At 39.8% G+C, this 22,900-nt stretch overlaps 2 non-coding genes across 2 annotated transcripts; one reads left to right on the top strand and one right to left on the bottom strand.

The window, feature by feature from the left end:
* The first annotated feature begins 9,438 nt into the window (after nucleotides 1-9,438).
* LOC148546106 (small nucleolar RNA R71) lies at nucleotides 9,439-9,546 on the top strand. Its single transcript, XR_015900875.1, has one exon. It is a non-coding gene; the product is annotated as a small nucleolar RNA R71 (small nucleolar RNA).
* Nucleotides 9,547-14,890: 5,344 nt separating this feature from the next.
* Nucleotides 14,891-14,997, bottom strand: LOC148546105 (small nucleolar RNA R71). The gene has a single exon (XR_015900343.1). It is a non-coding gene; the product is annotated as a small nucleolar RNA R71 (small nucleolar RNA).
* Between the last annotated feature and the right edge of the window lie 7,903 nt (nucleotides 14,998-22,900).

Raw genomic sequence — 22,900 nt, 5'->3', positions numbered from 1 at the left:
GAGCTGACTGGGAAAGGTATGCGGATAAGAGGCCCAAGTTCATCAAGAGAGGAGACCTCAGCCCTGAAGCCAAGGGATGGTTTGAACTCGTGAGAAGATCTATCCTCCCAGCAGCAAATAATTTCTAGGTCAACGTCACTCGAGCTACTATGGTACATTGCTTAGTACAAGGTGGAGATATCAATGTGCACGAGCTTATAGCTGAGGGGATTCAAGAGGCAGCTGAGAAGATTGATTCGGGTGCCAGGCTTTGGTACCCCAGCACCATCCTCAGACTGTGCACGAAGGCCAAGGTTGTCTTCGAGGATAGTAACTCAGATTGGTTAAATCCTGGGAGGCTAATTACATTTCAGCGTCTAACCTATGTGACACCAGCCCAACAACAAAGAAGACCTCACATAGGAAAGCCAAAACCAAAAGGAGGAGCTCACCAAGAAGAGTCTCATCAGGAAGAACACCAACAAAGAGAATATTATGACCCAGCCAACATAAACCTGAATCACATTCATGGAGCCATTGAGGAACTAGCAAGGAGTTATATGGAGGGACAAGAACAACAACTGCATGTTCAAGCTCAAATGATGGATCGTCAAGAAGAGCTCCTTTCTAATTGGATGAATCAACAAGGGGAGTGGCAGAAACAGCAAATGGAATATTATTCCCAGCTCACTCAAGCCATCAATCAAGTGTCTGAAAGGCAGGAGCGTTAAGATAAGCGCCTTCAAGAACTCAACCAATGCCAGCTAGCTCAGACGAAGGCATTCAATGAGTTCAGTGTACTTAATGAAGGACGGCAACTACATAGGGAGGAGTTCCACATAAACACTCAAGCCAAGTTGAACTACATGTCTAGTCATATGCATAATTTACACTATGCCATCCCTACTTATGATGAGGTCCAAAAAGATTTTGTAGAACAAGAAGAAAGGAAGGTGAAACAGCAGAAGGAAACATTAAAGAAGAAGATGGAAGATGCTGGCTTCTGGAAGAAGTTGATTGGAAAAGGCAAAGGAGGTGGGAGCTCAAGCGCAACAAGTAGGCACAACGAAGACGAGCCAGAGGGAGAGCATGGGCAATCCCATGAGTAAAAGGTGGTGGAGTTCCCTATCTGTTCCATATTTTTCAAGCTTTAAATAAGGAAAATCATGTATGAAATAGAACATGTTTCATGGTAGTTTAGAAATTTTCAATTCTGTCTTTAAGCTTTTCATTGCTTAGGTCTATGATTACTAGTCAAGTTGCCTGTTTTCAATTACATCCTGCTTATTGTGTTGTTTGTCTCCTTTTTTTTGAAACAAATAAAAAAGAGAATGTTTGTTATCAAAAACCAGAGGGGATTTCATATTGTGGAGTAAATTCCTTAGTTTGTGATGTGGTCATAAGTTAGCTAAGTTGGTTCACCAACAAGGGTGGGAAGATAACTATCTGGCCTGAATCATATGCTTGAAACACACCCCATGAGACTAGCTAAATAACAAGATCCTAATAAGAAAAAGGGGAAAAGAATAATAAGAGTTGAAAAAGAAAGAAAAGTTAATAAAGAATAAGGCTAGGCACCAAGGGTTTGAAACTTGAGAGATGTGTCTGTGGTGCTCCTGTACCAAGGATCTACTTGGATGAATAAGTTCGTAGGAGTGCTTCATCACTTGGTAACTTGGGTTAACTAACCCGGGATTATCAACTGAAAATCCACTATCAAGAGCAACCTTGCTACAGAACATTTAGTAACCCAAAGAGGTGCTGGACACCAAGGTCTCAAGAAAGAAAATAAACAAACCATGTGCCTGTGGTGTGTATGTATGGGGGAAAGAAACTTGAGGGAGTAAGTCCTTAGGGGTGTCTCAACACCTAGCACCTTGAACCAACTGGTTCGGGAGTGCTGGCTGAAAGCTTATCTTAAAGAGTCGCCCCCTCACAGAGCACCTAGTCTAAGAACACAAACAAGCCCTGAAATAACAAAAAGGATCAATGAATAAAAGTCTCATGGGATGCAATCAAGTGAGTGTTCTAGGACATGATAAAGGTCTGAAAGCCAATGAAGGAATGAACCTAAGTTGCTATGCATGAAACCACCATAAAACCAAAGGACATAACTTCCACAATAATGACTCATTTCTCTTGGCATTCCATTCATCATTCTCTTGTTCCAGTACTTGCTTAGGGACAAGCAAGCTTTAAGTTTGGTGTTGTGATGCCAGGGCATTTTGGCCAGTTTCACTGACCTTTTCTTTATTGTTTTTAGGGTAGTTTCATGCATTTTCTTAGGGAATAAGCAAGTTTTGGGTAGAATTTCACTTACATCTTGATTCAAGCATACATTGTGCCCTTTACATAATTTCATGAGGATTTTGCATGAATTTAATGACAAATTGGATGATGCATTTCCCATGACTGGGACTAGAGCTTTGATGCACTTTATTGCTTGATTTCAGGACAAAAGAAGCAAGGAAGAACCACGTTAGCAGCCACGTTAGTCTAACTAACGTGACCTCTAACGTGGAATGGGAGCTGACTTGCAAAGTTAATGAGAAAAGTAATCGCCAATAACGCCCTCGAAGCCATAATAGCCCACGTTAAGAGTCACGTTAACTAAGTTAACGTGAACTCTAACGTGGAAGAAAGAAATGAAGCCAACGTTAGTGACACTTACCTTTGTTACTAACGTTGGACCAAGCTCACAATTGGCCACGTTAAGAGCCACGTTAACTCAGTTAACGTGGACTCTAACGTTGAGAAGCAAAAGAGAAGCCAACGTTAGTGACACTTACCTTTGTCACTAACGTTGAGCTAAGCCACAATGAGCCACGTTAACTCCCACGTTAACTTAGTTAACGTGGAAGCTAACGTGGAGGGAGCAAGAATCACCAACGTTAGTAACACTCACCTTTGTCACTAACGTTGGAATGAGCCAATGTGAGCAACGTTAACTCCCACGTTAACTTAGTTAACGTGGAATCTAACGTGGATAAGGGAATGATGAGCCAATGTTAGTGACACTCACCTTTGTCACTAACGTTGGAAATGGCTATCATTGCTACGTTAGAAGCCACGTTAACCTAGTTAACATGGACTCTAACGTGGGAAGTAGGGGCACATTAGAACGTTAGTGACAAAGGTAAGTGTCACTAACGTTCTCGAAGGATTGGCAAGCTTACGTTAAGAGCCACGTTAACCTAGTTAACGTGGACTCTAACGTAGGGGGAAGGGAAGACTCTCAACGTTATTGGGAAAGGTGAGTCCCAATAACGTGTGCGAAGGACCAAGAGGCAACGTTAGTGCTCACGTTAGTGCCACTAACGTTGAAGTTAACGTGGACCATCCCTGGGTGAGGAACGTTAGTGAAAAAGGTGATTGTCACTAACGTTCTCGAACCCACACTCTCACTTAACGTTAACACCACTAACGTCCTGAGCTAAACACCCTGCCTACTTCACACTTTCTCTCTGCAAGTAAAGCTAAGCCCACTGCAGAAGATAACTGCTTCAAACTCAAGATCCAAAGGCCCATATCCAAGACTTGAAGAACCAACTAGAAGATCAGAAGAGTAGTATATATAGGGGTAGTTTTGAATTAGAAGAAAAAAGCTTTTTTGGGGGATTGGAAATTGGGAACTACTCTCTGTATAATTTACTTTCTCTGCACTTCTAGTTCTAATTTTCATGATGTATTCTCCATCTTTGTTTTCTATTCCCAGAGCTATGAACAACTAAACCCCTTTCATTGGGTTAGTGGTGTGCAAAATCGTGATCATTCCATTCCTTGGTAACGGCGCCAAAAACTTAATACGCACATTCATGATCTTATATCTGTTTCACAACTTCGTACAACTAACCAGCAAGTGCACTGGGTCATCCAAGTAATAAACCTTACGTGAGTAAGGGTCGATCCCACGGAGATTGTCGGCTTGAAGCAAGCTATAGTCACCTTGTAAATCTCAGTCAGGCGGATTCAAATGTATTAAGAGATTATACTGGACGAAAATTAAATAAAATATAAAATAGGATAGTGGTACTTATGTAATTCATTGGTGAGAATTTCAGATAAGGGTATAGAGATGCTTTCGTTCCTCTGATCTCTGCTTTCCTGCTGTCTTCATCCAATCAATCCTACTCCTTTCCATGGCAAGCTGTATATTGGGCATCACCGTTGTCAATGGCTACTTCCCGTCCTCTCAGTGAAAATGGTCCAAGATGCTCTATCACGGCACGACTATTCATCTGTCGGTTCTCGATCATACTGGAATAGGATCCATTGATCCTTTTGCGTCTGTCACAACGCCCAGCACTCGCGAGTTTGAAGCTCGTCATAGCCATCCCTTCCCAGATCCTACTCGGAATACCACAGACAAAGTTTAGACTTTCTGGATCTCAGGAATGGCCATCCATGGGTTCTAACTTATACCACGAAGACGCTAATAACTCAGACTCGGTCCCCTGTATTAGATATCCATGAGATATCCATTCAATCTAAGGTAGAACGGAAGTGGTTGTCAGGCACGCGTTCATAAGTTGCGAATGATGATGACTGTCACGATCATCACATCCATCATATTGAAGTGCGAATGAATATCATAGAAGTGGAATAAGTTGAATTGAATAGAAAAACAGTAGTACTTTGTATTAATCTTTGAGGAACAGCAGAGCTCCACACCTTAATCTATGGTGTGTAGAAACTCTACCATTGAAAATACATAAGTGAAAGGTTCAGGCATGGCCGAATGGCCAGCCCCCATGATCTAAAGATGAAACTAAAGATCAAAAGATACAATCCAGGATGTCTAATACAATAGTAAAAAGTCCTATTTATACTAAACTAGCTACTAGGGTTTACAGAAGTAAGTAATTGATGCATAAATCTACTTCCGGGGCCCACTTGGTGTGTGCTTGGGCTGAGCTTGAAGTTTACACGTGTAGAAGTCATTCTTGGAGTTGAACGCCAGTTTGTAACATGTTTTTGGCTTTCAACTCTGGTTCGTGACGTGTTTCTGGCGTTTAACTCCAGACTACAGCGTAGAACTGGCATTCAACGCCCTTTTGCGTCATCTAAACTCGGCCAAAGTATGGACTATTATATATTGCTGGAAAGCCCTGGATGTCTACTTTCCAACGCAATTAGAATCGCGCCATTTTGAGTTCTGTAGCTCCAGAAAATCCACTTTGAGTGCAGGGAGGTCAGAATCCAACAGCATCAGCAGTCCTTCTTCAACCTCTGAATCTGATTTTTGCTCAAGTCCCTTAATTTCAGCCAGAAAATACCTGAAATCACAGAAAAACACACAAACTCATAGTAAAGTTCAGAAATGTAAATTTAACATAAAAACTAATAAAAACATCCCTAAAAGTAACTAGATTCTACTAAAAACATACTAAAAACAATGCCAAAAAGCGTATAAATTATCCGTTCATCACAACACCAAACTTAAATTGTTGCTTGTCCCCAAGCAACTGAAAATCAAATAGGATAAAAAGAAGAGAATATACTATAAATTCCAAACTATCAATGAAACATAGCTCCAATCAGATGAGCGGGACTTGTAACTTTTTGCCTCTTGAATAGTTTTGGCATCTCACTTTATCCATTGAGGTTCAGAATGATTGGCATCTATAGGAACTCAGAGTTCAGATAGTGTTATTGATTCTCCTAGTTCAGTATGTTGATTCTTGAACACAGCTACTTTATGAGTCTTGGTCGTGGCCCTAAGCACTTTGTTTTCCAGTATTACCACCGGATACATAAATGCCACAGACACATAATTGGGTGAACCTTTTCAGATTGTGACTCAGCTTTGCTAAAGTCCCCAATTAGACGTGTCCAGGGTTCTTAAGCACACTCTTCTTTTGCTTTGGACCTTGACTTTAACCGCTCAGTCTCAAGTTTTCACTTGACACCTTCACGCCACAAGCACATGGTTAGGGACGGTTTGGGTTAGCCGCTTAGGCCAGGATTTTATTCCTTTAGGCCCTCCTATCCACTGATGCTCAAAGCCTTGGGATCCTTTTTATTTACCCTTGCCTTTTGGTTTTAAGGGTTATTGGCTTTTTGCTCTTGCCTTTTGGTTTTAAGAGCTTTTGGCTTTTTCTGCTTGCTTTTTCTCTTTTTTTTTTTGCTATTTTTTTTCTATTTTTTTCTGCAAGCTTTTGTATTCACTGCTTTTTCTTGCTTCAAGAATCATTTTTATGATTTTTCAGATTATCAAATAACATGTCTCCTTGTCATCATTCTTTCAAGAGCCAACATATTTAACATTCATGAACAACAACTTCAAAACACATATGCACTGTTCAGGCATTCATTCAGAAAACAAGAAGCATTGTCACCACATCAATATAATTAAACTAAGTTCAAAGATAAATTCAAAACTCATGTACTTCTTGTTCTTTTGAATTAAAACATTTTTCATTTAAGAGAGGTGATGGATTCATAGGACATTCATAACCTTAAGACAAAGTTACTAAATACTAATGATCATGTAATAAGACACAAACTTAGATAAGCACTTAACATAGAAAACGAAAAACAGAGAATGTAAGAACAAGGAATGAGTCCACCTTAGTGATGGTGGCGTTTCCTTCTTGAGGAACCAATGATGTCCTTGAGCTCTTCTATGTCTCTTCCTTGTCTTTGTTGCTCCTCCCTCATTGCCTTTTGATCTTCTCTAATTTCATGAAGGATGATGGAGTGCTCTTGATGTTCCACCCTTAATTGTCCCGTGTTGGAACTCAATTCTCCTAGGGAGGTGTTGATTTGCTCCCAAAAATTCTGTGGAGGAAAGTGCATCCCTTGAGGTATCTCAGGGATTTCTTGATGGTAAGCTTCCTCATGTGTTTCTTGAGCTCCATGAATAGGCTCTCTTGTTTGCTCCATCATTTTCTAAGTGATGGTCTTGTGAGATGAATCTTTCTATCTCCCATGGCTCAGAGGTGGAAGCAATTGCCTTCCCTTTTCTCTTTCTTGAGGTTTCTCTGGCCTTAGGTGCCATTAATGGTAATGGAAAAATAAAAAGCTTATGCTTTTACCACACCAAACTTAGAATATTGCTCGCCCTCGAGCAAGAGAAGAAAGAATAGATGAAGAAGAAGAAGATATGGAGGAGATGGAGGGATGTGTGTATTCGGTCATATGGGTGGGATTGGGTGGGAAAGAGATTTTGAATTTTGAAGGTAGGAGGGGTGTATGGATGTGAGTGGTAAATGGAAAACAGAAGGGATGACCATGAATGGAGAGATAGAGGGTGAGGTAGGTGGGGATCCTGTGAAGTCCACAAATGCTGAGATGATCCTGTGGGGTCCACAGATCCTGAGGTGTCAAGGATTTGCATCCTTGCACCAATTAGGCATGTAAAATGCCTTTGCATGCAATTCTGGCATTTAAACGCCGAATTGATGCTTGTTCTGGGCGTTCAGCGCCCAGATGCAGCATATTTCTGGCGTTGAACGCCAGCCAGATGCTTGTTTCTGGCGTTCAGCGCCAGCTTTTCCTCAGTGTGCATTTCTGGCATCTGAACGCCAGGATGCTGCTTGTTTCTGGCGTTCAACGCCAGAAACATGCTCTGTTCTGGTGTTGAACGCCAGACAGATGCTCCTTACTGGCGTTTAAACGCCAGTAAGATCCTCCTCCAGGGTGTGATTTTTCTTCTGCTGTTTTTGATTCTGTTTTTTATTTTTCTATTTATTTTGTGACTCCACATGATCATGAACCTAATAAAACATGAAATAACAATAAAAATAAATTGAAATTAAATAAATAAAAATTGGGTTGCCTCCCAACAAGCGCTTCTTTAATGTCAATAGCTTGACAGTGGGCTCTCATGGAGCCTCACAGATGTTCAGAGCATTGTTGAGACTCCCCAACACCAAACTTAGAGTTTGACTGTGGGGGCTCTGGTTGACTCTGTTTTGAGAGAAGCTTACTGTGCCTCTTTTCTATGTTTACAGAAGGATGACCTTGAGTTTTAAACACAAGGGAGTCCTCATTCAATTGAAGGACTAATTCGCCTTTGTCAACATCAATCACAGCTCTTGCTGTGGCTAGGAAGGGTCTTCCAAGGATGATGGATTCATCCTCATCCTTCCCAGTATCTAGGACTATGAAATCAGCAGGGATGTAAAGGCCTTCAACCTTTACTAACACGTCCTCTACTTGTCCATAAGCCTGTTTTCTTGAATTTTCTGCCATCTCTAATGAGATTTTAGCAGCTTACACCCCAAAGATTCCCAGTTTCTCTATTACAGAGAGGGGCATGAGGTTTATCCCTGAACCAAGGTCACACAGAGCCTTTTCAAAGATCATGGTACCTATGGTACAAGGTATTAGGAACTTTCCAGGATCCTATTTCTTCTGAGGCAATGTCAATTGATCCAGATCACTCAGTTCATTAGTGAACAAGGGAGGTTCATCTTCCCAAGTCTCAATACCAAATAATTTGGCATTCAGCTTCATGATTGCACCAAGGTACTTGGTAACTTGCTCCTCAGTAACATCCTCATTCTCTTCAGAAGAGGAATACTCATCAGAGCTCATGAATGGCATAAGGAGGTTTAATGGAATCTCTATGGTCTCTAGTTGAGTCTCAAATTCCTTTGGTTCCTCAGAAGGAAACTCCTTATTGATCACTGGACGTCCCAGGAGGTCTTCATCCTTGGGATTCACGTCCTCCCCTTCCTCCTTGGATTCGGCCATGATGGTTATATCAATGGCCTTGCACTCTCCTTTTGGATTTTCTTCTGTATTACTTGGGAGAGTACTAGGAGGGATTTCAGTGATCCTTTTACTCAGCTGGCCCACTTGTGCTTCCAAATTTCTAATGGAGGACCTTGTTTCATTCATGAAACTCACAGTGGCCTTAGATAGATCAGAGACTAAGTTTGCTAAATTAGAAGTATTTTGCTCAGAGTTCTTTGTCTGTTGCTGAGTGGATGATGGAAAAGGCTTGCTATTGCTAAACCTGTTTCTTCCACCATTATTAAATCCTTGTTGAGGCTTTTGATCCTTCCATGAGAGATTTGGGTGATTTCTCCATGAGGAATTATAGGTGTTTCCATATGGTTCACCCATGTAATTCACCTCTGCTATTGCAGGATTTTCAGGATCATAAGCTTCTTCTTCAGCAGATGCCTCTTGAGTACTGTTGGATGCAGCTTGCGTTCCATTCAGACTCTGAGAAATCATATTGACTTGCTAAGTTAATATTTTGTTCTGAGCCAATATGGCATTCAGAGTATCAATTTCAAGAACTCCCTTCTTCTGAGGCGTCCCATTACTCACAGGATTCCTCTCAGAAGTGTACATGAACTGGTTATTAGCAACCATATCAATGAGTTTTTGAGCTTCTGCAGGCGTTTTCTTTAGGTGAATGGATCCACCTGCAGAAGTATCCAATGACATCTTAGCTAATTCAGACAGACCATCATAGAATATATCCAGGATGGTCCATTCTGAAAGCATGTCAGAAGGACACTTTTTAGTCAGTTGCTTGTATCTCTCCCAAGCTTCATAGAGGGATTCACCTTCTTTCTGTCTGAAGGTTTGAACATCCACTCTAAGCTTGCTCAACTTTTGAGGAGGAAAGAACTTGGCTAAGAAAGCCGTGACCAGCTTATCCCAAGAGTTCAGGTTATCTTTGGGCTGAGAGTCCAACCACACTCTAGCTCTGTTTCTTACAACAAACGGGAAAAGCATAAGCCTGTAGACTTCAGGATCTACTCCATTAGTCTTAACAGTATCACAGATCTGCAAGAATTCAGTTAAGAACTGAAAAAGGATCTTCAGATGGAAGTCCATGAAACTTGCAGTTCTGCTGCATCAGAGAAACTAATTGAGGTTTCAGCTCAAAATTGTTTGCTCCAATGGTGGGGATGGAGATGCTTCTTCCATGTAAATTAGAATTAGGTGCAGTAAAGCCACCAAGCATCCTCCTTGCATTATTATTATTTTCGGCTGCCATCTCCTCTTTTTGTTCGAAAATTTCTGAAAGGTGCTTGCTGGATTGTTGTAATTTAGCTTCTCTTAGTTTCCTTTTCAGAGTCCTTTCAGGTTCTGGATCTGCTTCAACAAGAATATTCTTGTCCTTGCTCCTGCTCATATGAAAAAGAGGGAACAGAAAAATAATAATAATAGGGATCCTTTTTACCCAGGTATAGAGGTTCCCCTGTGTGAGTAGAAGAAGAAAAGAATGTAATGTAAAGAAGGGAAGAAAAAACTCGAACACAGAGAGGGAGGTAGTGTTCGAATTTTTGGATGGGAGAGATGTGTTAGTAGACGAATAAATAAATAGAAGGAGATGAGAGAGAAAGAGGAATTTCGAAAATTATTTTTGAAAAATGGTTATTGATTTTCGAAAATTAAAATTAAAATTTGAAACAATTAGTTAATTAAAAAGAATTTTTGAAAAAGAGGGAAGATATTTTTGAAAATTAGAGAGAGAGAATTAGTTAGGTAGTTTTGAAAAAGATAAGAAACAAACAAAAAGTTAGTTAGTTAGTTGAAACAAATTTGAAAATCAATTTTGAAAAGATAAGAAGATAAGAAGTTAGAAAAGATATTTTAAAATCAAATTTTTGAGAAAGATATGATTTTGAAAAAGATAAGATAGAAAGATATTTTTTGAAAAGATATGATTGAAATTAGTTTTGAAAAAGATTTGATTTTTTAAAATCACAATTAATGACTTGATTCACAAGAAATCACAAAATATGATTCTAGAACTTAAAGTTTGAATCTTTCTTAACAAGTAAGTAACAAACTTGAAATTTTTGAATCAAAACATTAATTGATGATGTTATTTTTGAAAATTATGTGATAAAGATAAGAAAAAGATTTTTGAAAAATATTTTTTTAAAATTTTCGAAAATAACTAAGAAAAATGAAAAAGATTTGATTTTTGAAAAAGATTTTGAAAAAAAGATAAGAATTTTTTTTTTAATTGAAAATTTGATTTGACTCATAAGAAACAACTAGATTTTAAAAATTTTTGAAAAAGTCAATCCAAATTTTCGAAATTTATGAGTGAAAAAGGAAAAGATATTTTTTTGATTTTTGAATTTTCAATGATGAAAGAGAAAAACATGCAAAAGACTCAATGCATGAAAGTTATGGATCAAAACAATGAATGCATGCAAGAATGCTATGAATGTCAAGATGAACACCAAGAACACTTTGAAGATCATGATGAACATCAAGAACATATTTTTGAAAATTTTTATATGCAAAGAAAACATGCAAGACACCAAACTTAGAAATCTTTAATGCTTAGACACTAAGAATTCAAGAATACATATGAAAAACACCATACAACACAAAACAATATAATATGAAGATCAATCAAGAAGGTTTTATCAAGAACAACTTGAAAATCATGATGAATGCAATGCATGAATGCAATTTTCGAAAAATGCAAGATGAGTATGCACTTGACACCAAACTTAAAATTTGACTCAAGACTCAAACAAGAAACACAAAATATTTTTGGTTTTTATGATTTTATTAATTTTTTTGGATTTTTGTATATTATTTTTGAAAAAACATATAGGAAAAAGGAAATAAGGATTTCAAAATTTTTAATATGAATTCCAGAAATCTTGTGCTCTTTAGTCTAAAGCTCCAATCTGAGGGTTAGACATGGCTTAATAGCCAGCCAAGCTTTAGAAGATACAAATCAGTCATACAACAGCAGGTGGATCAACAACAGCTGATATTCAAATTAACTTGCCTCTATGCTGATGGTTGGAAGCCCCTATCCAAAAGAATTAGACAAGGCTTTACAGCCAGCCAGGCTTCAACATGCTTCATGAAACACTAGAATTCATTCTTAAAAATTCTGAAATAATTTTCGAAAACAAAGGGAAATTTTTCAAAGATTTTTGAAAATTTTTTTTTTGAAAACTTTTTGAAAATAAAATAAGAAGAAAATTACCCAATCTGAGTAACACGATGAACCGTCAGTTGTCCAAACTCGAACAATCCCCGGCAACGGTGCCAAAAACTTAGTGTGCGAAATCGTGATCATTCCATTCCTTGGTAACGGCGCCAAAAACATAATAAGCACATTCATGATCTTATATCTGTTTCACAACTTCGTACAACTAACCAGCAAGTGCACTGGGTCATCCAAGTAATAAACCTTACGTGAGTAAGGGTCGATCCCACGGAGATTGTCGGCTTGAAGCAAGCTATAGTCACCTTGTAAATCTCAGTCAGGCGGATTCAAATGTATTAAGAGATTATAGTGGACGAAAATTAAATAAAATATAAAATAGGATAGTGGTACTTATGTAATTCATTGGTGAGAATTTCAGATAAGGGTATAGAGATGCTTTCGTTCCTCTGATCTCTGCTTTCCTGCTGTCTTCATCCAATCAATCCTACTCCTTTCCATGGCAAGCTGTATGTTGGGCATCACCGTTGTCAATGGCTACTTCCCGTCCTCTCAGTGAAAATGGTCCAAGATGCTCTGTCACGGCACGGCTATTCATCTGTCGATTCTCGATCATACTGGAATAGGATCCATTGATCCTTTTGCGTCTGTCACTACGCCCAACACTCGCGAGTTTGAAGCTCGTCACAGCCATCCCTTCCCAGATCCTACTCAGAATACCACAGACAAGGTTTAGACTTTCCGGATCTCAGGAATGGCCATCCATGGGTTCTAACTTATACCACGAAGACGCTAATAACTCGGACTCGGTCCCCTGTATTAGATATCCAAGAGATATCCATTCAATCTAAGGTAGAACAGAAGTGGTTGTCAGGCACGCGTTCATAAGTTGCGAATGATGATGACTGTCACGATCATCACATCCATCATATTGAAGTGCGAATGAATATCTTAGAAGTGGAATAAGTTGAATTGAATAGAAAAACAGTAGTACTTTGCATTAATCTTTGAGGAACAGCAGAACTCCACACCTTAATCTATGGTGTGTAGAAACTGTACCGTTAAAAATACATAAGTGAAAGGTTCAGGCATGGCCGAATGGCCAGCCCCCATGATCTAAAGATGAAACTAAATATCATAAGATACAATCCAGGATGTCTAATACAATAGTAAAAAGTCCTATTTATACTAAACTAGCTACTAGGGTTTACAGAAGTAAGTAATTGATGCATAAATCCACTTCCGGGCCCACTTGGTGTGTGCTTGGGCTGAGCTTGAAGTTTACACGTGTAGAGGTCATTCTTGGAGTTGAACACCAGTTTGTAACGTGTTTTTGGCGTTCAACTCTGGTTCGTGACGTGTTTCTGGCGTTTAACTCCAGACTGCAGTGTAGAACTGGCGTTCAATGCCCTTTTGCATCGTCTAAACTCGGCCAAAATATGGACTATTATATATTGCTGAAAAGCTCTGGATGTCTACCTTCCAACGCAATTAGAAGCGCACCATTTTGAGTTCTGTAGCTCCAGAAAATCCACTTTGAGTGCAGGGAGGTCAGAATCCAAGAAGAAGCAATAACGGTATCCGGGGAATAAGCATCGGCTAACTCTGTGCCAGCAGCCGCGGTAAGACAGAGGATGCAAGCGTTATCCGGAATGATTGGGCGTAAAGCGTCTGTAGGTGGCTTTTTATTAATGTTAATAAATTCATTATTTATTAATGTTAATAAATCTATTAAATAAAATCTTTTTTTTACTTTTTGTTTTCTTTCTTTACCCCACAAAGATATTGAATATAATGAATTTTTTTTTTGCCATTGAGATTTTGAAAATGAACATTGAAATATCCTTCAAAAACAAGTAAATAGATGCGAAACATATAAAATGCGGTTAATCTAGCTGTAAAACAGCATCAGCAGTCCTTCTTCAACCTCTGAATCTGATTTTTTCTCAAGTCCCTTAATTTCAGCCAGAAAATACCTAAAATCACAGAAAAACACACAAACTCATAGTAAAGTCCAGAAATGTGAATTTAACATAAAAACTAATAAAAACATCCCTAAAAATAACTAGATTCTACTAAAAACATACTTAAAACAATGCCAAAAAGCGTATAAATTATCCGCTCATCAGTTATGGAGCTCTGTTGTAATTTGATGGATCAATACTAGTTTTCATTACTCTTCTTCTATCTTTTCTCTTGATTTTACTAGAAAGCTTTCAATCTTCATCCAATTGGGTAGTTATCTTGGAAAAGAAGCTATTCATACTTGGATCTCTTCTGAACCTTGGAAGAGGAATGAAGAGATCATGCTAGAAATGCTTTCTCATGTTGGACCAAATAGGATTTGGTTGGATATGGTGACTATAATCCTACTAACACTTGATTTGGAAATGCATGTGGTATAATCAGTGACCATACTTCATCTCTTCTCATGAGCAATTGACCAAGGAATTGGCTATTGATCAAGATTTGAGAGATTGAATTGCCAAGGAATTGGAATTCAATCACTTAAGATTGCCAAGGAGATCAATGAATGCATTGATTAAGGAAGAGGTGAAAATGAATTCGATCCGGAGAATGCAACATCTCCTAAGCCCAATGAATCCCCATCTCTGATCTTACCCATTCTCTTTAATTTCTGCAATTTACTTTTATGAGCATCTTCGCCATTCCCATTTAAATTCTGCAATTTACCTTCTGCCATTTATTTTCAGCTCTTTACTTTTGGCATTTACATTTTCTGTTATTTACTTTCTCGCCATTTAATTTCCTACAACACTCAAACCAAATTCTGCTTCGCTCAACTAGAACATTCCTCTAATTAAAGTTGCTTGACCAATCAATCCCTGTGGGATTCGACCACACTCTATTGTGAGTTTTTACTTGACGACAATTCGGTACACTTGCCGAAGGAAAATTGTTGAGAGACAAGTTTCCGTGTGCATCAAGAGCTTAACAACCTGGGAAGATGTGGTAAACAAATTCTTGGCGAGATTCTATCCTCCTCAAAGAATCAACAGGTTGAGAGCTGAGGTTCAAACTTTCAGGCAGCAAGATGGTGAGACTCTATATGAAGCATGGGAGAGATTCAAAGACTTGACAAGAAGATGCCTGCCAGATATGTTCAATGAATGGGTGCAACTGCACATTTTCTATGAAGGTCTTTCTTATGAATCAAAGAAGGCTGTAGACCACTCATCCGGGGGATCTCTGAACAAGAAGAAGACCATTGAAGAAGCCATAGATGTCATTGAGACTGTAGCTGAGAATGACTACTTCTATGCTTCTGAAAGAGGCAACACTAGAGGAGTGATGGAGCTAAACAATGTGGATGCACTGCTAGCTCAAAACAAGATGATTACCAAGCAATTGGCTGACCTCACCAAGAAGATGGAGAGGAATCAAGTAGCAGCAATCACCACTTCAGCAGCAACTCAAGAAGGAGTGAATGAAGAAGCAGAGGGTAGTCAAGAGCAAGCCAACTACATTGGAAATTCACCTAGGCAGAACCATGACCCATACTCCAAAACGTATAATCCTGGCTGAAGGAACCACCCAAACTTTGGGTGGGGAAATCAACAAGACCAAGGCCAAGATCAGAGATGCCACAACCCCAACAACAATGCAGCTCACCAACATCCCACACAGAGATCATATCAGCACTCACCTAACAACACATCTCAACATCCATACCAAAGCCAAAATGGCCCTTCTCATCCCTCCAATCTCAACTCTCCATCATCGGAAGAAAGACTATCAAGGATTGAGACTCTACTTGACGGCATATGTAAGGAAATTCAAGATAACAAGGTGTTCAAGGAGGAGGTGCGAGCCAACATAAAAAACCAGGGAGACACCATCAAGAGGTTGGAGTTTCAAGTGGGATACCTCTCTAAGAAGATTCCCAAACCTACTGATAGCTTCCCAAGTGACACAGAGAAGAACCCGAGAGGTGAAGCAAAGAAGGTCAGATGGGAAGATTGCAAGATGGTCACTATAAGTGATAAGGGTACTGAGAAAGAGCTGAAGAAACATTTAAAACAACCTGGAGATACCTCAGTAGAGACACAAGAAGAGGATCACCAAGAAACCACACTTACACAGAAGGAGCTGCTGAAACTCTATACACCTTTTCCCCAAAGACTCAAGGGTGGTGTAGAAAAAAGAATATACTCAAAGTTCCTTGATATGTTTGCATCTCTCTATGTAAACATACCATTCATCAAGGCCCTCCAACAAATGCCCTCATACATTAAGTATATGAAAGAGCTGCTGACCAGGAAAAGCTCACTCAAAGGAGGGCAAACAATAGTGATGAATAAGGAGTGCAGTGCTCTCATTCAACCAGAGTTGCCTACAAAAAGGAGGGACCCAGGGAGTTTTCACATCCCTTGTGCCATAGGAGAAACAATGTTTGACAAAGGACTCTGTGATTTGGGAGCAAGCATCAACTTAATGCCTTTATCTCTCATGAAGAAGCTGCAGATCAATGAGCTAATACCTACAGACGTAGTCATCAGGCTGGCTGACAAAACTCAAAAACAAGCAGTGAGAGTGGTTGAAAACGTGTTGGTAAAGGTTGGGAACTACTTCCTTCCTATAGACTTTGTCATATTGAAAATGGAAGAAAGTCACATCCACCCAATCATATTGGAAAGACCGTTCCTAGCTACAGCCAGAGCGCTCATAGATGTGGAGCGAGGAGAGCTAATACTGAGGATACATGATGAACAACTCGCATTCAATGTCTTCAAACCCTCACAAGAGGGAGATCAGGAAAACAAGGAACCAAGGAAAGAGCACGACAAAGCACTGGTGGAAGAAACAAGCATTGAAGCACAGGGAATTCCTTTGGTTAATGAACAAGACAATCAGCAGTTACCACAGCTAAAGGAAACTCAAGTGGAGCCAAAACCACCAGAATCATATGAGACCAGCAACAAAGTCTCCCTAGGAAAAGAGACCACAAAGAGCAAGACAACAGCAAAAGAAACAAAGAAGAAGGCACCAAGGAGATGGAGGAACAAGAAGATCCCTACAGAGGATTTCTCTCCAGGGGATAAAGTGATCTCAGCCTACTCCTAGACATCCCACCACATCTCCCCACCATCCCATCTCAGTTACCTAATGTTTTCACCATCAACAAAGTTCTCTCCCTAGAACATGTGGAGATCCTTGATGAAGCCAATGGATATAGGTTTACTGCAAGAGGGGAAGATCTGAAGCATTACCAACCACCCTGACAAAGGCAGAACGTCAAGCTAGTGACGCTAAAGAAGCGCTTCATGGGAGGCAACCCATGTTTTACATGCTTTTAAAGTAGTTAATAAATCAAGGTTCATGAATTTCAAATCAACTTTGACATGCACTTGAATGAATCCTTTTATGCAACATATAGTGAAGAACAAGTTTGGTGTTCAAGGCACACTAAGAGAACATAAATGTAACTCCTATCATGTCACTCTTAGAGCCTTGAACAAGTCATTTACACCACATAGCCCCAAACTAAGTTTGGTGTCACCAATGTTGCATACATGGATATTTGGCTGGTTAGTTGGTTTGCACTCATGAATAGCACTTAGTAATTGGAAACAAAAATCTTTAAAAAGTAGTTACCCCACATTTTAAATTTTGCCGCCACTCTCCACAATTTTATTAATCACATTTCTTTTATTTTGTAGAAAAATTGATGGGACAATTGAAGGAGGGTTCGGCCACCACAAAAAGAGAGGACTATGCACATGTCTTCAAGGGGATTGCATTGGGAAATGTTGCCATGCAACATTGGAAGAGTGACAAGCTTGGAAATCGAACCAACCACCCTTCATAAAAGTGATGATCCTTATGCCCATCCCATGCTAAACCCCACCCGTTCATCATACACCCACTCCATCAATCCACACCTTTCATTCACTCACCACTTTCCTATATAAGTGGTTCTTATTCCATACCCTTCCACATTCCAAATTCTCATTCTTTGTACTTCTAACTCTTGGAACCCAATACCTCTTACCCCATCAAAAACACTCTCACTCACTCCCTTCACTACACCCCACCAAAACCGGCTGAATCCCATCATTAACCAATAATTCTCAACACATTCACATCTCAAAAGTCACTTATGGCATCATCAAGCTCTAAGAGAAGAAAAGGGAAGGAGCCTATGGAGCAACGCCCTTTTCGATGAGAAGAAGTTCAAAACCTTTCACCATGCATTGCAATATGGATGGATGGTTGATAAGGAGATCATATATGAGCTAGGCTTTCAAGTCAGAAAAACTGAGTGCCCCGAAATCACAGAGAAGGTGGAGAAGAGAAGATGGGAGCTCCTTACTGATCCAGTCATAAAAGTAAATGCAACTTTTGTAAGAGAGTTTTATGCAAATGCAGTCAGGTATGATAAGGCAGATGACTCCTATATAAGCTTCGTGAGAGGGGTAACCGTGGACTTCAGCCCCATGAGCATCATAAGAGCATTAAAGCTGCGAGCCATACCATTTGCAGAGGAAAGCTATCACTCCAGAATAGATGGCAGCCCCAATCATGACCAGATTGTACAAGATATATGCGTGTAAGGAGCTGATTGGGTACGAGATCCTCAGGGGAAACCCAAGTTCATCAAGAGAGGAGACCTCACCCCTGAGGCAAAGGGGTGGTTTGAAATTGTAAGGAGATCCATCCTTCCTGCCGGGAATAATTCAGAGGTGAATCTTAAGAGAGTAACAATGGTGCAATGTATACTTAAAGGGGGAGAGATCAAGGTCCATGAACTTATAGCTCAAGGTATTAGGAAGATGGCTGAAAAGAGCGATTCTGGAGGAAGGTTAGGCTACCCCAGCACTATTTTTCGTCTGTGTGACAGGGCTGGGGCGGTGTTCGAAGATGAGGACCCCGAGTGGATAAAAGTGGGCATCCCAATTACTATTTGACGGATGCATGCGGTTGCATCTCCCCTACCTCAACGAAAACCAAGAAAAAGGCCAGCCCATCAAGTAGTAGAAGGACAAAACTTAGAGGAGCAAGCCCCTTTAGACATGCACCAGCTACAGGAAGCCATTGATGGCTTATCTAGACAATACTTGGAAAATCAAGGGGCACAGAAAGAATTGCAACTACAGTTGGTAAGCCGTCAAGAAGAATTACTCTCTGGATGGATGAATCAACATGGGAATGGCAAAAGCAATTGATGGAAAAGCAACTTGAACAAGGGAAACATTGAGATGAATCCTTCCACAGGATAGAGCAAAGGCAAGATCAACAACAAGAAGCTATCCAAAAGCTAATCAACATCCAAGCACATCAAGGTGCACACATACATGAAATGCATCGGAAACAACTGGAACAGGCAGAACTCTATGACGAATATAGAACATTTACAGAAGGAGTTTACATGAACGAGACTGGACATCATGTAAACACCCAAGCCAGGCTCGGGTACTTAGTTGGACAACTTCCTGTACTGCACCCGGGAATCACAAGATATGAAGAAGTAAAGGATGAATTAGCGCGAGAAGAAAGAGAGAGGGTAGAAAAGAGTCATGAATCAGTAAGGAAGGCACTTGAGGAGTGAAAGAAAGCCAGGCTAGCACGGATGCGAGGAAACACGAGTGGACACAAAGAGGACAAACAAGAGGGAGAGCATGAGCAACCCCATGAGTAAAAGGTGGTGGAGTTCCCTTATTGTCCCATCTTTTTCAAGTTTTAAATAAGGAAAATCATGTATGAAATAGAACATGCTTCCATGATAGTTTAGGATTTTCAATTCTGTCTTTAGTATTTTCCTTGCTTTTGTCATATGTGTGCTCGTTCAAGTTACCTGTTTTTATCTGCATCTTGCTTATTGTATGTATGTCCTTTTAAACCAAATAAAAAGAGATGGTATGAAAGACCAGAGTGATGTCCAAGTTGTGGAGTAGGTCCTTAAATTTGTGGTGTAGTAATCACTTAGCTAAGTTGGTTCACCAACAAGGTTGGAAGGCAACTATCTGTCCTGAATCATATGCTTGAAACACACCCCATGAGACTAGCTAAATAACAAGATCTTAATAAGAAAAAGGAAAAGAACAATAAGAGTTGAAAAAGAAAGAAAAGTAATAAGAAATAAGGCTAGGCACTAAGGGCTTGAATCTTGAGGGATATGTCTGTGGTGCTCTTGTACCAAGGATCTGCTTGGATGAATAAGTTCTTAGGAGTGCTTCATCACTTGGTAACTTGGGTTAACTAACCTGAGATTATCAACTGAAAATCCACTATCAAGAGCAACCTTGCTACAGAACATTTAGTAACCCAAAGAGGTGCTGGACACCAAGGCCTCAAGGAAAGAAAATAACAAACCATGTGCCTGTGGTGTGTACGTATGGGGGGGAGAGACTTGAGGGAGTAAGTCCTTAGGGGTGTTTCAACACCTAGCACCTTGAACCAACTGGTTTGGGAGTGTTGGCTGAAAGCTTATCTTAAAGAGTCGCCCCCTCACAGAACACTTAGCCTAAGGATGCAATAAATCGTGGAAAGACAAAGGGATCAATAAATAAAAGTCTCAAAGGGTGCAATCAAGTGAGTATTCCAGGGCATGATAAAGGTCTGAAAGCCAATAAAGGAATGAACCTAAGTTGCTATGCATGAAACCCCATAAAACCAAGGACATGACTTCCACAATAATGATTCATTTCTCTTGTCATTTCATTCATCATTCTCTTGTTCCAGTACTTGCTTAGGGACAAGCAAGCTTTAAGTTTAGTGTTGTGATGCCAGGACATTTTGGCCAGTTTCACTGACCTTTTTTTTATGGTTTTAGGGTAGTTTCATGCACTTTCTTAGGAAATAAGCAAGTTTTGGGTAAATAATCATTTACATCTTGATTCAAGCAAACATTGTGAATTTTATATGATTTCATGAGAATTATGCATGAATTGAATGATAAATTGAATGATGCATGATCTCATGGGTCATAACCTAGCTTTGATGTACTTTATTTGCTTGATTTCAAGACAAAGGAAGCAAGGAAGATGCCACGTTAATAGCCACGTTAGTCCAACTAACGTGACCATTAACGTGGAAAGGAGGCTAGCTTACAACGTTAACGAGAAAAGTGAACACCAATAACGCTTTCGTGAGCCATCATAGCCCACGTTAGTGTCCACGTTAACTACGTTAATGTGGAAGCTAACGTGGAAGAAAAGTAAAGCTCCAACGTTAGTGGTAAAAGTGAATGCCATTAACGTTGGGGAGAGGGGAACACTTAGCCACGTTAAGAATCACGTTAACTACATTAACGTGAACTCTAACGTAGGAAAAGCAATGAAGAGCCAACGTTAGTGACACTCACCTTTGTCACTAACGTTGGACTAAGCCTCTATTAGCCACGTTAGTTGCCACGTTAATTGCATTAACGTGGAAGCTAACGTGGAGGAAAGGAATGATGAGCCAACGTTAGTGACACTCACCTTTGTCACTAACGTTGGAGATGGCTATCACTACCACGTTAGAAGTCATGTTAACTTAAGTAACGTGAACTCTAACGTGGGAAGAAGGGTGTTTGGAGCGTTAGTGACAAAGGTAAGTGTCACTAACGCTCTCGAAGTCGAGGCATACCCATGTTAAGAGTCACGTTAGCTACACTAACGTGAACTCTAACGTAGGGAAGAAGGGGCCAAGGGCAATGTTATTGGCAAAGGTAAACGCCAATAACGCTCGCGATGGATCAAGAGGCAACATTAGTGGTCACGTTAGTGCCACTAACGTTGAAGTTAACGTAACTCATCTTGGGCTAGGAACGTTAGTGCAAAAGGTGATTGTCACTAACTTTCTCGAACCCACATTTTTACTTAACGTTAACGCCACTAACGTCCTAGCCAAAGTCCATGCCTACTTCACACTTTCTCTGCAAGTAAAGCTGAGCCCACTGAAGATTCCAAACTGCTTCAACTCAAGATCCAAAGGCCTATATCCAAGACTTGAAGAACCAACTGGAAGATTAGAAGAGTAGTATATATAGGGGTAGTTTTGAACTAGAGAGGAGCTTTTGGATTGAGAGGACTACTCTCTGTATCATTTTACTTTCTCTGCAACTTCTAGTTTTACTTCAGAATGTACTCTCCATCTTTGCTTTCCATTCCTAGAGCCATGAACAACTAAACCCCTTTCATTGGGTTAGGGAGCTCTGTTGTAATTTGATGGATCAATAATAGTTTTCATTATTCTTCTTCTTTCTTTTCTCTTGATTTTACTTGAAAGCTTTCAATCTTCATCCAATTAGATAGTTGTCTTGGAAAAGAAACTATTCATACTTGGATCTCTTCTGAACCTTGGAAGAGGAATGAAGAGATCATGCTAGAAATGCTTTCTCATGTTGGACCAAATTGGGGTTTGGGCGGATATGGTGACATATAATTCTCCCAATACTTTGATTTGGAAATACATGTGGTATAATCAGTGACCGCACCTCATCTCTTCTCATGAGCAATTAGACCAAGGAATTGGCTATTGATCAAGATTTGAGAGATTGAGTTACTAAGGAATTGGAATTCAATCACTTAAGATTGCCAAGGAGATCAATGAATGCATTGATTGAGGAAGAGATGAGAATGAACTTGATCCGGAGAATGCAACATCTCCTAAGCCCAATGAATTCCCCATTTCTGATCTTACCCATTCTCTTTAGTTTCTGCCATTTACTTTCATGCTAAATTCTCCATTCCCCATTTAAGATTCTGCAATTTACTTTCCGTCATTTATATTCATCTCTTTATTTCTAGCATTTACATTTTCTGCCATTTACTTTCCCGCCATTTAATTTCCTGCAATTCTCATATCAAATTCTACTTAGCTCAACTAGAACATTCCTCCAATTAAAGTTGCTTGACCAATCAATCCCTGTGGAATTCGACCTCACTCTATTGTGAGTTTTTACTTGACGACAATTCGGTATACTTGCCGAGGAAAATCTGTTGAGAGACAAGTTTCCGTGCATCAATCGCCAGAGTAACCACTGTGTTGTTCTATTTTTATATGGCTTATTTTTTAACTATG

The sequence above is a fragment of the Arachis ipaensis genome, chromosome B9 (genome assembly GCF_059453495.1).
Source record: "Arachis ipaensis isolate K30076 ecotype BB chromosome B9, ASM5945349v1, whole genome shotgun sequence".
Lineage (NCBI taxonomy): Eukaryota > Viridiplantae > Streptophyta > Magnoliopsida > Fabales > Fabaceae > Arachis > Arachis ipaensis.
The sequence above is the reverse complement of the archived record's forward strand: the minus strand, read 5'-3'. Positions and strand labels throughout refer to the sequence as shown.